General features: G+C 43.8%; 2 protein-coding genes across 2 annotated transcripts in view; one reads left to right on the forward strand and one right to left on the reverse strand.

Annotated features, from left to right (window-relative positions):
* smarce1 (SWI/SNF related, matrix associated, actin dependent regulator of chromatin, subfamily e, member 1) overlaps nucleotides 1-10,897 on the forward strand; it is a 490,930-nt gene that overhangs the window by 253,159 nt on the left and 226,874 nt on the right. The gene's annotated exons all lie outside the window — the stretch shown is intronic.
* The window catches only part of LOC137348251 (cholecystokinin-like), a 96,867-nt gene that overhangs the window by 84,555 nt on the left and 1,415 nt on the right, over nucleotides 1-10,897 (reverse strand). The window lies entirely within an intron of this gene.

Genomic DNA, 10,897 nt, shown 5'->3' on the forward strand with positions numbered 1-10,897 from the left:
TATTCAGGGTAAGGATCAGTCATTGGGTAGCTGTACAGAGTCACTTTTTATTCGGGGTGAGGATCACTCACTGAGTAACTGTCCAGAGTCATTGTTTATTCAGGGTAAGAGTCACTCACTGTGTAACCTTAGAGAGTCACTGTTTATTCCGGGTGAGAGTCACTCACTGTGTAACTGTACAGAGTCACTCTTTATTCAGGGTAAGGGTCACTCACTGTGTAACTGTACAGAGTCACTGTTTATTCAGGGTAAGGGTCAGTCACTGGGTAACTGTGCAGAGTCATTGTTTATTCGGGGTGAGGGTGACTCATTGTGTAACTGTACAGAGTCACTGTTTAGTGAGGGTGAGGGTCACTCACTGCAACTGTACAAAGTCACTGTTTATTCCGGGTCAGTGTCACTCACTGTAACTGTGCTGAGTCACCATTTATTCAGGGTGAGTTTCACTCACTGTGGAACTGTGCAGAGTCACTGTTTATTCAGGGTGAGGCTCATTCACTGTGTAACTGTACATAGTCACTGTCTATTCAGGGTGAGGGTCACTCACTGTGTAACTGCACAGATTCACTGTTTATTCAGGGTAAGTGTCACTCACTGTGTAACTGTACGGAATCACTGTTTATTCAGGGTGAGGGTCACTCACTGTGTAACCGTACACAGTCACTGTTTACTGAGGGTGAGGGTCACTCAGTGTAACTGTACAGAGTCACTGTTTATTCAGGGTGAGCGTCACTCACTGTAGCTGTATGGAGTCTCTTTCTATTCAGGGTGAAGGTCACTCACTGTGTAACTTTACAGACTCACTGTTTATTCAGTAAAATGTTCACTCACTGTGCAACTGTACATAGTCATTGTTTATTCAGGGTGAGGGTCACTCACTGTGTCACTGTACAGTCACTGTTCATTCAGGGCAATGGCCGCAGACTCTGTAAATGTATAGTGTCTCCGTTTATTCAGGGTGAGACTCGCTAACTGTGTAACTGTACAGAGTCACTGTCTTTTGAGGGTGAGGCTCACTCACTGTGTAACTGTACAGATTCACTTTTTATTCAGGGTGTGGGTCACTCACTGTGTAACTGTGCAGAGTCACTGTTTATTCAAGGCAATGGTCGCAGACTGTGCAACTGTATAGTGTCACTGTCTATTCAGGGTAAGGGATACTCACAGTAACTGTGCTGAGTCACCGATTATTCAGGGTGAGGTTCACTCACTGTGTAACTGTACAGATTCACTGTTTATTCAGGGTGAGGTTCACTCACTGTGTAACTGTACAGAGTCACTGTTTATTCAGGGTGAAGGTCACTCACTGTGTAACTGTAGAGATTCACTGTTTGTTTGGTGTAAGGGTCACTCACTGTGTAACTGTGCAGAGTCACTGGTTATTCAGGGTAAGGGTCACTGTGCAACGGTACAGAGTCACTGTTTATTCAGGGTAAGAGTCACTCACTGTGTAACTGTACAGAGTCACTGTTTATTCAGGGTGAGGATCACTCACTGTGTAACTGTACAGAGTCACTGTTTATTCAGGGTGAGGGTCACTCACTGTGTAACTGTACAGAGTCACTGTTTATTCAGGGTAAGAGTCACTCACTGTGTCACTGTACAGAGTCACTGTTTATTCAGGGTAAGGGTCATACACTGTGTAACTGTACAGAGTTACTGTTTATTCAGGGTAAGAGTCACTCACTGTGTCACTGTGCAGAGTCACTGTTTATTCAGGGTGAGGGTCACTCACTGTGTTACTGTACAGAGTCACTGTTTATTCAGGGTAAGCGTCAGACACTGTGTAACTGTACAGAGTCACTGTTTATTCAGGGTAAGAGTCACTCACTGTGTTACTGTACAGAGTCACTGTTTATTCAGGGTAAGAGTCACTCACTGTGTTACTGTACAGAGTCACGGTTTATTCAGGGTTAGGGTCATACACTGTGTAACTGTACAGAGTCACTGTTTATTCAGGGTAAGAGTCACTCACTGTGTCACTGTGCAGAGTCACTGTTTATTCAGGGTGAGGGTCACTCACTGTGTTACTGTACAGAGTCACTGTTTATTCAGGGTAAGGGTCATACACTGTGTAACTGTACAGAGTCACTGTTTATTCAGGGTAAGAGTCACTCACTGTGTTACTGTACAGAGTCACTGTTTATTCAGGGTAAGGGTCATACACTGTGTAACTTTACAGACTCACTGTTTATTCAGTAAAATGTTCACTCACTGTGCAACTGTACATAGTCATTGTTTATTCAGGGTGAGGGTCACTCACTGTGTCACTGTACAGTCACTGTTCATTCAGGGCAATGGCCGCAGACTCTGTAAATGTATAGTGTCTCCGTTTATTCAGGGTGAGACTCGCTAACTGTGTAACTGTACAGAGTCACTGTCTTTTGAGGGTGAGGCTCACTCACTGTGTAACTGTACAGATTCACTTTTTATTCAGGGTGTGGGTCACTCACTGTGTAACTGTGCAGAGTCACTGTTTATTCAAGGCAATGGTCGCAGACTGTGCAACTGTATAGTGTCACTGTCTATTCAGGGTAAGGGATACTCACAGTAACTGTGCTGAGTCACCGATTATTCAGGGTGAGGTTCACTCACTGTGTAACTGTACAGATTCACTGTTTATTCAGGGTGAGGTTCACTCACTGTGTAACTGTACAGAGTCACTGTTTATTCAGGGTGAAGGTCACTCACTGTGTAACTGTAGAGATTCACTGTTTGTTTGGTGTAAGGGTCACTCACTGTGTAACTGTGCAGAGTCACTGGTTATTCAGGGTAAGGGTCACTGTGCAACGGTACAGAGTCACTGTTTATTCAGGGTAAGAGTCACTCACTGTGTAACTGTACAGAGTCACTGTTTATTCAGGGTGAGGATCACTCACTGTGTAACTGTACAGAGTCACTGTTTATTCAGGGTGAGGGTCACTCACTGTGTAACTGTACAGAGTCACTGTTTATTCAGGGTAAGAGTCACTCACTGTGTCACTGTACAGAGTCACTGTTTATTCAGGGTAAGGGTCATACACTGTGTAACTGTACAGAGTTACTGTTTATTCAGGGTAAGAGTCACTCACTGTGTCACTGTGCAGAGTCACTGTTTATTCAGGGTGAGGGTCACTCACTGTGTTACTGTACAGAGTCACTGTTTATTCAGGGTAAGCGTCAGACACTGTGTAACTGTACAGAGTCACTGTTTATTCAGGGTAAGAGTCACTCACTGTGTTACTGTACAGAGTCACTGTTTATTCAGGGTAAGAGTCACTCACTGTGTTACTGTACAGAGTCACGGTTTATTCAGGGTTAGGGTCATACACTGTGTAACTGTACAGAGTCACTGTTTATTCAGGGTAAGAGTCACTCACTGTGTCACTGTGCAGAGTCACTGTTTATTCAGGGTGAGGGTCACTCACTGTGTTACTGTACAGAGTCACTGTTTATTCAGGGTAAGGGTCATACACTGTGTAACTGTACAGAGTCACTGTTTATTCAGGGTAAGAGTCACTCACTGTGTTACTGTACAGAGTCACTGTTTATTCAGGGTAAGGGTCATACACTGTGTAACTGTACAGAGTCACTGTTTATTCAGGGTAAGAGTCACTCACTGTGTCACTGTGCAGAGTCACTGTTTATTCAGGGTGAGGGTCACTCACTGTGTTACTGTACAGTCACTGTTTATTCAGGGTAAGCGTCAGACACTGTGTAACTGTACAGAGTCACTGTTTATTCAGGGTAAGGGTCACTCACTGTATAACTGTACAGAGTCACTGTTTATTCAGGGTAAGGGTTACACACTGTGTAACTGTGCAGAGTTACTCTTTATTCAGGGTAAGAGTCACTCACTGTGTAACCTTAGAGAGTCACTGTTTATTCCGGGTGAGAGTCACTCACTGTGTAACTGTACAGAGTCACTCTTTATTCAGGGTAAGGGTCACTCACTGTGTAACTGTACAGAGTCACTGTTTATTCAGGGTAAGGGTCAGTCACTGGGTAACTGTGCAGAGTCATTGTTTATTCGGGGTGAGGGTGACTCATTGTGTAACTGTACAGAGTCACTGTTTAGTGAGGGTGAGGGTCACTCACTGCAACTGTACAAAGTCACTGTTTATTCCGGGTCAGTGTCACTCACTGTAACTGTGCTGAGTCACCATTTATTCAGGGTGAGTTTCACTCACTGTGGAACTGTGCAGAGTCACTGTTTATTCAGGGTGAGGCTCATTCACTGTGTAACTGTACATCGTCACTGTCTATTCAGGGTGAGGGTCACTCACTGTGTAACTGCACAGATTCACTGTTTATTCAGGGTAAGTGTCACTCACTGTGTAACTGTACGGAATCACTGTTTATTCAGGGTGAGGGTCACTCACTGTGTAACCGTACACAGTCACTGTTTACTGAGGGTGAGGGTCACTCAGTGTAACTGTACAGAGTCACTGTTTATTCAGGGTGAGCGTCACTCACTGTAGCTGTATGGAGTCTCTTTCTATTCAGGGTGAAGGTCACTCACTGTGTAACTTTACAGACTCACTGTTTATTCAGTAAAATGTTCACTCACTGTGCAACTGTACATAGTCATTGTTTATTCAGGGTGAGGGTCACTCACTGTGTCACTGTACAGTCACTGTTCATTCAGGGCAATGGCCGCAGACTCTGTAAATGTATAGTGTCTCCGTTTATTCAGGGTGAGACTCGCTAACTGTGTAACTGTACAGAGTCACTGTCTTTTGAGGGTGAGGCTCACTCACTGTGTAACTGTACAGATTCACTTTTTATTCAGGGTGTGGGTCACTCACTGTGTAACTGTGCAGAGTCACTGTTTATTCAAGGCAATGGTCGCAGACTGTGCAACTGTATAGTGTCACTGTCTATTCAGGGTAAGGGATACTCACAGTAACTGTGCTGAGTCACCGATTATTCAGGGTGAGGTTCACTCACTGTGTAACTGTACAGATTCACTGTTTATTCAGGGTGAGGTTCACTCACTGTGTAACTGTACAGAGTCACTGTTTATTCAGGGTGAAGGTCACTCACTGTGTAACTGTAGAGATTCACTGTTTGTTTGGTGTAAGGGTCACTCACTGTGTAACTGTGCAGAGTCACTGGTTATTCAGGGTAAGGGTCACTGTGCAACGGTACAGAGTCACTGTTTATTCAGGGTAAGAGTCACTCACTGTGTAACTGTACAGAGTCACTGTTTATTCAGGGTGAGGATCACTCACTGTGTAACTGTACAGAGTCACTGTTTATTCAGGGTGAGGGTCACTCACTGTGTAACTGTACAGAGTCACTGTTTATTCAGGGTAAGAGTCACTCACTGTGTCACTGTACAGAGTCACTGTTTATTCAGGGTAAGGGTCATACACTGTGTAACTGTACAGAGTTACTGTTTATTCAGGGTAAGAGTCACTCACTGTGTCACTGTGCAGAGTCACTGTTTATTCAGGGTGAGGGTCACTCACTGTGTTACTGTACAGAGTCACTGTTTATTCAGGGTAAGCGTCAGACACTGTGTAACTGTACAGAGTCACTGTTTATTCAGGGTAAGAGTCACTCACTGTGTTACTGTACAGAGTCACTGTTTATTCAGGGTAAGAGTCACTCACTGTGTTACTGTACAGAGTCACGGTTTATTCAGGGTTAGGGTCATACACTGTGTAACTGTACAGAGTCACTGTTTATTCAGGGTAAGAGTCACTCACTGTGTCACTGTGCAGAGTCACTGTTTATTCAGGGTGAGGGTCACTCACTGTGTTACTGTACAGAGTCACTGTTTATTCAGGGTAAGGGTCATACACTGTGTAACTGTACAGAGTCACTGTTTATTCAGGGTAAGAGTCACTCACTGTGTTACTGTACAGAGTCACTGTTTATTCAGGGTAAGGGTCATACACTGTGTAACTGTACAGAGTCACTGTTTATTCAGGGTAAGAGTCACTCACTGTGTCACTGTGCAGAGTCACTGTTTATTCAGGGTGAGGGTCACTCACTGTGTTACTGTACAGTCACTGTTTATTCAGGGTAAGCGTCAGACACTGTGTAACTGTACAGAGTCACTGTTTATTCAGGGTAAGGGTCACTCACTGTATAACTGTACAGAGTCACTGTTTATTCAGGGTAAGGGTTACACACTGTGTAACTGTGCAGAGTTACTCTTTATTCAGGGTCAGGGTCACTCACTGTGTAACTGTACAGAGTCACTGTTTATTCCGGGTATGGGTCACTCACTGTGTAACTGTGCAGAGTCACTGTTTATTCAGGGTAAGGGTCACACACTGTGTAACTGTGCAGAGTCACTCTTTATTCAGGGTCAGGGTCACTCACTGTGTAACTGTACAGAGTCACTGTTTATTCCGGGTATGGGTCACACACTGTGTAACTGTACAGAGTCACTGTTTATTCAGGGTGAGGGTCACTCACTGTGTAACTGTACAGAGTCACTGTTTATTCAGGGTAAAGGTCACACACTGTGTAACTGTGCAGAGTCACTGTTTATTCAGGGTAAAGGTCACACACTGTGTAACTGTGCAGAGTCACTGGGTATTCAGGGTGAGGGTCACTCACTGTGTAACTGTACAGAGTCACTGTTTATTCAGGGTAAAGGTCACACACTGTGTAACTGTGCAGAGTCGCTGTTTATTCAGGGTGAGGGTCAATCACTGTGTAACTGTACAGAGTCACTGTTTATTCAGGGTAAAGGTCATACACTGTGTAACTGTACAGAGTCACTGTTTATTCAGGGTAAAGGTCACACACTGTGTAACTGTGCAGAGTCGCTGTTTATTCAGGGTGAGGGTCAATCACTGTGTAACTGTGCAGAGTCGCTGTTTATTCAGGGTGAGGGTCAATCACTGTGTAACTGTACAGAGTCACTGTTTATTCAGGGTAAAGGTCACACACTGTGTAACTGTACAGAGTCACTGTTTATTCAGGGTAAAGGTCACTCACTGTGTAACTGTGCAGAGTCACTGGGTATTCAGGGTGAGGGTCACACACTGTGTAACTGTGCAGAGTCGCTGTTTATTCAGGGTGAGGGTCAATCACTGTGTAACTGTACAGAGTCACTGTTTATTCAGGGTAAAGGTCACACACTGTGTAACTGTGCAGAGTCACTGGGTATTCAGGGTGAGGGTCACTTACTGTATCTGTACCATAATCTGATTTTTTTTCCCAGGAATTTGAAACAGATGAGGAAATCACGTCTGAGGAAGAATGATGTAGCTTCCCGGTTTTGCTATACTGATCTATCAGTTGGACAGGCTGCATTCGTGCTGTGTTTATTGGCAGGGTGCCTGAAGTTGAGACCAGAATGCTTTCTCAGTAATCAATCCCAGTAATTATACGGGACATCGGGTTGTGTAACAGCTTGTGTGTTTACAAAAACATCTTCTAGTTCTGCTTTCTGTTAAATCTGCAGCTGTTGTCGAACAAAGATTTCAGAAAAGGAAGCAAGCTATTTTCAATCATGTTTGTGTCATTACAGTCTCCACGTCAGTGACACGACCCCAGTGTCCTCACCTCCCTCTTTCCTCCATGTTGTTTCAAATTTTTCTTCACGATTTCCTCTTAAATCTTGACTTGGCTTTAATTACACTCGGGTAATATCCCTATTTTCATAAATCTTTAAGTTTCTAGCATTAACTCGAGTTTATATCCCTTGTTACTAATCCACTGATCAGAGAAAATAATCTTTCACCACATACTATTCAACCAATTAACACTTAGATTAGATTTTCTTTTAATTCCAATACAGGTTTAGATTCTTTCCAAAAATCCGCCAGGTTCCAAATCTTAATCACTGTCAAGTGACAGCTGATCTAAAATGCACAGCTGGATGTTGGAAACAACCAGGAAGAAATTAGCATTGTTACGTTGGTGGATGAGAAGAGAAAGGGAAGAAAAAGTAGCTAAAAAGTGGAAACAAGGTGCTGTCAACACAACTCTCCTCTCTTGGCCCCGACACCACCTTAGAGTTTAGGGCACCTTCCCCAGAGAATGCCCGAAGCCACATGAACCTCAATAGCATCTCCTGTGGTTTCAACACCTGTCTATATAAATCTCAGAACCATTGGTGTGCTTTGTATGGTCTTTTCTGTCTTCAATCCAGTTGTTAAGGATCTGTGTATTACCCTGCCCCTTCCCCACTCCCATCTCGGTTCCTCTACTGCATTCAGAACTTTGCCCTTTAGGCTAATTTTCATTGACAGTTCATTTTTGCCAAAAATGTGGCACTTTTACAATTCCCTGCCCACTCTTCTCTCCTGCTTATATCTTCCTCTCACTGCCTGAACTCTTCCCCACTGTTTGCCAGATCCCAGGAAATTCCAATGCAGTTCAGACTAAATAGTAATGAAGAGCCGATTCCTGGGTTATTTCATCCCTCCCACCACCCTTTAGTACCCCGCAGGTGCTGAGGCTAAATATAACACCCAAATAGACTGGCTCACATCAGCTAATCCACTACAGTATAGCAAGTTTGTACATCTCATGAACCCACTGAGCTAATGTCTAGTGGAATCAGATGTTTCTATGTGCTCTCCTCAAATTCTCTAAGTGCTGTCTTTTTGCAGCTCTCGATCACTTCTGGAAGAATCTAGCTGCATATTTTAAGTGATGGCGTTAGATTAACTTCGTATCTAGCAGAGGGATGTGAATCCAGAATCACCATTCTGGAATGGAGTACCTGATGCAAGCCAGGGAGTCTGTTGAGGTGATGTAATTAGCTTCAGTACCTCTGGGGCAGAGATGGGGAAAAACAATCACGTCGGAATCCTGCTGTTGATGGGTGTCAGCCTTCGCTCAGTGGTAGAGCTCTCTCCTCATGAGTCAGAAGGTGAATCACTCCAGGCTTTACCTTGCTCCTCCCATTCTGTGACAAAGACGATTCCTCGTTGGAATTTTACCCAGCCCTTGGTTTGGAAATGTTTTACTGGTTGGTAGTTGAATGCTGGGTTCCTTTAACTCCCCGAGATTTCCCCGGAAACTGACGAGTCAGACAGTGCTCTCTCAGTGAGCCAAGGCAAAATCAGCATAATCCCTGGTTTTTCCTTACGTAATTTTCCAAACAGACAATGATCATGTCAGAATCTGCTCTTGTACTGATTGTTTGAATTAGCACAGGAATGCCGGAGCAACATAGTTCAGATCTACCCCAAGGTAGATCATTCCAGTAGAAATCTTGTTGTGACAGATTATGAGGGATTACCCCATTGCTTCTGATCAGAGCTGCACTTTCCCCTCTCACCCCACATACAATCTCCCCTCCTAAAGTCACTGTCTCTTGCTGGGATACAGTATACAGGCACCTCCCCCACCACACCCCAGTATCTCAACCAAATGTCCATTTCTCATGTGGCAGTCTAGAAAACAAAGCTTAGATTTTCTAATGGCTGTAATTTTAACTTGGCTGTTAACCATTTAAAATGAATGGATTAACAGTGAGAGTCCTTAAAGTCCATCGTTTTTCTGACTTTACTTACTGATCACAGGCTGTCTCTCCGAACAGCTGTTTGATGTTTTGTGGATGTTACAGTTGAGAAGATTATGCATCTGGGCACCAACTGAATGCCTGGTACTTGTTGTAGAATTGGCTTTTAATGGTAGTGCTCTTGGACCTGGGTCACCATCTCGCCATTTAAGCCTCACTCTAGAATCTCAAGAGGAAATCCAGGTTGACACTCCAACACAGCTCTCTGTAGATGTGATGTCCCTCAGGTCAGATCTCAAACTGTCCTCAGGTCCTCCACCCAATACAAAACTGCTCCTATTGTTGGCCAACTCAACAGGTCTCCTTCCTTGTGCCATCAATGTCCTCATTTCCTCACAGTCTCCCACAAACACACAATCCCACCTCTGCGTCCTTTAAGAATCACTGACCTGGTCATTGCCTGCTAGATCTGATTGGATTACTTTAAGCAAACCATGCTTTATTCTGCCTATAATTCCAGGATTATCCTTTGCATTTCCCCTCTCTCTGCATCATGTTTAGTTGCCTCAGTCCCACACTGTGGATTGCTCTCTGCAAATCTGTCAACCTTAATATCTCCATTACTCTCCTCAAAACTCAGCAACACTGGAGTAAAAGTGATCTATGTACATCAGGATGGTGGCTGACCTGGAGAGGAACTTGGATATGATGTCATTTCCACGTGGTTGCTGCTCTAGTCCTTCTCGATGGTAGAGTTCTGGGATTCATCAACTTCTATTGCCATAACAGCTACTGTTAGAGCAAGGTTAGTGAGTTGCTGCAGTTCACCAGGGATTAGGCGATTGTATTCCCCTGAGTATAGAAAATTGAGGGGTGATCTGATTGAGGTATTTAAAATGTTAAATGGACAAATCCTGTTAATTTGGGTAGATAGAGGGAAACTATTTCCTCTGGTAGGGGAATCCAGAACAAGCGGGAATAACCTTAAAATTAGAACCAGGTTAATTAGGGGCGATGCCAGGAAGCATTCCTCCAGACAAAGAATGGTGGAAATCTGGAACTCTCTCTCCACAAATATCAGTTGACCCTTAAGGGAATTGGAACTTTTTTTGGGTAAAGTTAATGTGCAGGCACAGCAAGCAATTAGGAAGACAAATGATATGTTAGCTTTTATTGCAAGGGGGTTGGTGAATAAGAGTAAGTCTTGCTGCAATTGTTTTTGTCTTTGTACTTAAAGATATATTTGCCTTAGAGGCAGTGCAATGAAGATTTCTGGGATGAGAGGGTTATCCCATGAGGAGATGGAGTAGAATGGGCCTATATTCTCTGGAGTCTCGAGGAATGAGAGGTGATCTCATTGAAATGTATAAAATTTGAAAAGGGCTTGACAGGATAGATGCTGAAAGGCAGTTACTCCCTATTCAGAGAGTCTGGAACTACAGGTCATGGTCTCAGATAACAGATCATCCATTTAAGACA

Source organism: Heterodontus francisci, chromosome 33 (genome assembly GCF_036365525.1).
Source record: "Heterodontus francisci isolate sHetFra1 chromosome 33, sHetFra1.hap1, whole genome shotgun sequence".
NCBI classification, from domain to species: domain Eukaryota; kingdom Metazoa; phylum Chordata; class Chondrichthyes; order Heterodontiformes; family Heterodontidae; genus Heterodontus; species Heterodontus francisci.